Raw genomic sequence first — 5,105 nt, 5'->3', positions numbered from 1 at the left:
CAGCACTGGGTATTGAACCCAGGGGCACTCTAGCACTGAGGTACATCCCCAGCTCTTTTTATTTATAGTTGAGACAGGATATTGCTAATTTGCAAATTCGGGCCTGTTCCTCCTGCCTCAGCCTCCTGAGTTGCTGGAATTATAGGTGTGTGCCACCAAACCTGGCAACTTTTAGGGGTTTAAAGATTGCTGGTGCTGGTTGCTTTATGTCTGATTTTTCTTTAGTCTATGGTTTTCTGTTTACTTATTATAGCTATATTACTTAGTTTCATACTTAGCTATCTGTGGTCGTTAGAGTACTATTTAATAAAGACAATGTGAGAGAATTGGAGAAAACTCAATTAATAAAAATAAAAAGAGAGTCAAAGGAAATGGGCACAATCATAGAAAACAGTGTGTTTTCAGTGAAATTGACTAAGATGTTGAATAGAGAAAAACCAGGAGCCAAAATAATTTTGCAAATGGGTAATACCTCCTAAAAGGGGGCAGTGGAGAGACTGCTTTTCCTGATTCCACCTCTAGGCGGCAGTGTCAACTGCCACCCTGAGGGCAGCTTGGCTGTTCTGTGACGCAAGTAAAAGGCTAATTTCATCCAAGTTTTCATTTGTATTATGTTGTCTTAACTCAGGTAGAGTCTTACATTAATCGCATTAACATGAAACTTTCTTTAGTATTTGCACAGTATAGAGAAGAAAGTAGAAGAGAAGAAATTACTGAAAGATTTTACTTCTCTCTCTTTTCTCCACCCAACAAGATAATTCTGGAAGGCACCCATCTTCAGCTTTAGGAGATCCTCAGAAGCGAGCCATCAACAGAGACCACAGATCCTACAGCTAAGTTACTCAAATTAGCCTTGTGCCGTCTGTGCATGAAAGAGCATCATGGCTTCCATCACAATTCATGGAGCCTCTTTTACTACTTAAAGGTCTTTCCTCCCTTGGATCACTTGGGTAGAAAGTTCACATGTCTTGTGTTCTGCTTTTGCTCAACCTGCCCTGAGCACACATGGCCCCCTCATCCTCTGCCCACAGCCTCCCACCCTGACAGGACCTTCTCACTCCCTCTTTCCCCAGCCACACCTGCTCATTCTTCCAGACTCTGCCTGGCTGCCACCTCCCCATCAGCCTCCTTTCCCTCTCTTGGCATTCCCACAACACCTGGTGTTTACCTCTCCCTTGGTATGTGCACAGAATCGCCCATTGTCCCCAGTAGACAGCCACTTCTCCCTGGAAGATACGTACCCCTAAACAACAAAAATCTGTCTTCTCTCTTCATTCCCTGTGGTCATAGGAGGCCCTCAGTAAGTGTTGGGTACATGTGTGAAACATACCTTTACCACAATGATACCTCAGACCCTTTTGATCTAGTCTTTGCCTCTCGGTGTAGAAGGGGCTCAGTTGGCACCTAAGCAAACCTCTTCTGTCTGAGTAGAAAATGACTTATGTAGTAAGCCTGGTTCTCTGATATGGGGACCACCGACACCACAGCCTGACCTACTTCTCCCTTCTGAGACCTATTCAAGAGTAAGCAGGATTTCTATATCTGAAGAGAATGTCAGAAACACCTCTAAGCATAACCTGTAAGAGCTGAAGGGGAATTAGAGATTGTGTACTCTTTACAGGTGAATTGTGACTCAGAGAGGTGTAGTCCCTTTCCTAGAGTCACACAGGAAACCTGACAGCAGATCTGGGACTGAAACTTTCATCTTTCACCCCTGCCCCATTTCCACTGCAAAGTCCCTGTTGTGTACAAGTCCTGATTTGAGGGCTCCTCAGAGAGCCCATTGCTGGAATAAGTGACAAAAGGGGTGCAGTCTTATAAATGGTCCAAATAAATAAATAGTGCTGTTTACCCATCTTAGAGCAGCATTCTTCAGGAGGAGCTTTGCACATTTAATAGGGTGCTTGTAAACAGGAGCAATTTGAATAGTTTCTCTGGCACACTGTTAACATTTATATGTGCCCCATTTCATCTGTAATCTGCTTTTACAAGGCGCTGGTGAGCTTTTGATGGCAGCGATGAATGACCCAGACGGCTTCATCTCAAATGTTCAAACTGAGCTGAAAATTTGGGAGAATCCAAGGTATTCATCTCCATTAAAAAAAAAAAAAAAGGAAAAAAAGAAATCCAAACACATTGACTAAAATTGCTATTCTCCATCCAGATATGTTAACTTTTCCTTCTTCTTCTTTCCCCTTTCTCTCCTTTGCATTTGCCATTACCATGTTCTGGTTATTGCCCACATCTGGAGCACGGCAGCTGTCCTTGTAATGCGCAAGCTGCGGTATGTAATTTGGAGAACTTGAATACAAATATCTGTTAATTAAAAAAAAATACAGAAGCATGTTTGTCAGCTTGTAATTATGGAAAGAAGAACACCAACTCCCAAACTAATTTAAAAAGCAAAATGAAAATAACTTTACCAGCAGCTTTATAAAAATCCAGCCACTCTACATTTAGCTATTAACTTTCTTCAGACTATCCCAAAGTCCTTTGAAAATGCCTGCAAAGTTTCTATGGAGGGAATCAGGTTGGCCAGTAAGATAGACAAGAAAACAGATGGGGATGACAGTCAGGTGGCTGTAGTCTCTTCTTGCTCCCCTTTTGATAGTTTTAACACAGGTTTTCTCACCCTTAGCACTATGGATATTTTGGGCAGGACAATTCTTTGTCATGAAGGGCTGTCTTGTCCACGGTAGGATTTTAGCAGCATCTTTGGCCTCTACCCACTGGATGCCGGTAGCAAATACCCCCTCCCCATTGTAACTAACAAAAATGTTGTGACTAACAAAAATGTCCCCTGACAGGACATGGGGCTAAATTGCCTCCAGGTGAAAAGCACTGTCGTTTTCATTCACTGTGTAATATGCGCAAAAGAGCTCAAGGCTTGGCCTCTGAAGACTTGGGTTTAAGTGGACATTTCTTCACTCGAAATTCGTGATCACAGACGAATCCTGGTCTTTCTCTATGCCTGCCTCCACATTGCTGGGATGGATGTAAAAGTGCAACCATGGTATTTCACAGGGTTGCTGCAAAGATCAAACGTGATGAGGAAGGTTTTCAAGTGCAGGAACGGGCATTAGAAAGGTTAGGTTTTATCATGGTGGTGATTATTGCAAGATGGTTCCTGAAGTGAAAGGTTGTAGGTTGGTGGTCAGAGAGTAGTTCTAACTCATGGTAAGCCACTCCCCCATGGGAAGCAGTCTGTTGACTTTGACCTTGTTTGCACAGCGCCCTCTTGCCCTTTAAGGTTTGAGGGGCAAGTAGAACTTGCCCTTTCAGAAATTTGGGAGGCATGATGAAAGAGCACCAAGGAAAGGAAAATTGCTAAGGAAAGGCTAATAGAGAAGGAATAGTTTTACATGCACAAGAGAGAGCCCAGGAGGAGGGCTCCAGGCCCCAGGCATTGAAGGGACCTCATCTACTCACACTGCTGCTGAGTGTGTAAAGTCTGAACTCCAGGTCAGAGAAAGCTTTATAATATGTTCTAACCTTTTAGTTGTAGTGACATATTATATTACACCTCATAAATATATACAAGTATTTTTTGAACTAAAAATAAAACTTAAAGAAGAGTAAAGAGATGGTTAACTATCTGGGGTCTTCAAGGGAAGGCATGTGGATGGATGACATAAACTCTCAAGGGCCTTCCATCCCAAGATTTCTGGGATAGTGGGTGCAAGGCCAGTGACTCTGTATTCTAGAGCCTAACCTTAATTAATCCCTGGATTTCTGTGCATGGCCTTCATTAATAACAGCAGCTGTCCCCATCAAGGTCAACTCTGGACCAGAAGGTGTGCTGGTTTTATTAGGCTTATTGTAAGGTAGGTGTTATTCCCATTTTACAGATGAGAAAAATGAGGCACATATCAGCTGAGTAACTTGCCACAGAGCAAGTTTGTCAGTATCTCAGCAAAATGAATAAAGAGAAGTGACTGTGGGCTTCCTCTAAGACTCAAAGCACCCTGGCATGTGGGGAACCAGCCCATGTGTGTGCCCTGGAGAATCATTGCTGTGCTGCCACTCGCAGGCAGAGCTGCCTGTCGGCACACCCCTGGGGTCTCCTCCTCCTGTGGCCTAAAGTGTGAAGGCCAAGTGTTATATGAAGGTTTAGGAGGATGCCATGATGTCGAAAATAAAAAATAAAATAAAGACAGGAGGGAGAAGCTGACAGCTTGAGTGGTACACACACAATCAATACACCCAAGATAACAATTTCTGCAGAACAGCGCCTCGCTTATTCAAGTCCCCAGGAGACGCCTGCTACTGTGACAATCGGCAGAAATCCTGACTTGATACAGATCTTTTCATCTCCAGCCTGCTTTTGCTGACTTTTTCATTTGACGTGATTAAATATTAAATCCTGTAAACACTTTCATTTGTCTGTATCATATTGTCAGTCAAATTACCCTGCATAACTGTATCAAGTCGTATTGGCATCACTTACTTCCCTGGGCAACAACCGCAATTCCAAAATCCTACCACAAGATAAAGCAAGATGGTACCTAGGCAGCTTGGGGTCAGCACTCCTAAATTCTTTTTCTCAGATCCTGGCATCCACTGCTCTGCATTTATCTCTCTTCAAGTCAAATTGTTTCCTTTGTAAGTGAACTGAACCGTCGTGTTATTAAGATGCTTCTCCTTCCCTCCATCAGATTTAAAGTAGATTGAAATAACTTTGAAAATTTAAAATTGTTAAAGTTGAGCCCTGTCCACTCTAGTGCCTGTCTGTGGATTTCATAGAGCGCCCATCAAGGGTCCTGCCTTGTTGCCCAGCATGCATTAAATTCTGTCGCCTCTTTCTCTCCCTGACTCTCATTTGCTGGTTCTTTTGGAATTGCTCGTTATTTCCTAATGTTAAATATGTAGAGAAAAACATAATGAGGCCAGCATGATACATGGGAAAATAATGTATTCCAAAGTCAGAAAGAAATAAGATCATTGAGTTGGCTGATGTTTTGATTATCCATGGCTCTATCCTCTCCATTAGCAAAGATAACCAAAATTTTATAATACTTAAAATTCAGTTTTGAGATAATACAAAAGAAAATATAATTGGATTCATGCAGTCAAATGGGAATTACTTATATGTTAGGACTTTATGG

The 5,105-nt window shown here is 42.4% G+C and overlaps 1 protein-coding gene across 6 annotated transcripts in view; it reads left to right on the top strand.

Moving 5' to 3' along the window:
* Window positions 1-5,105, top strand: part of Kirrel3 (kirre like nephrin family adhesion molecule 3) — a 557,396-nt gene that overhangs the window by 32,071 nt on the left and 520,220 nt on the right. The gene's annotated exons all lie outside the window — the stretch shown is intronic.

The sequence above is a fragment of the Marmota marmota genome, unplaced genomic scaffold (genome assembly GCF_001458135.2).
Source record: "Marmota marmota marmota unplaced genomic scaffold, marMar, whole genome shotgun sequence".
Taxonomy (NCBI): domain Eukaryota; kingdom Metazoa; phylum Chordata; class Mammalia; order Rodentia; family Sciuridae; genus Marmota; species Marmota marmota.
The sequence above is the reverse complement of the archived record's forward strand: the minus strand, read 5'-3'. Positions and strand labels throughout refer to the sequence as shown.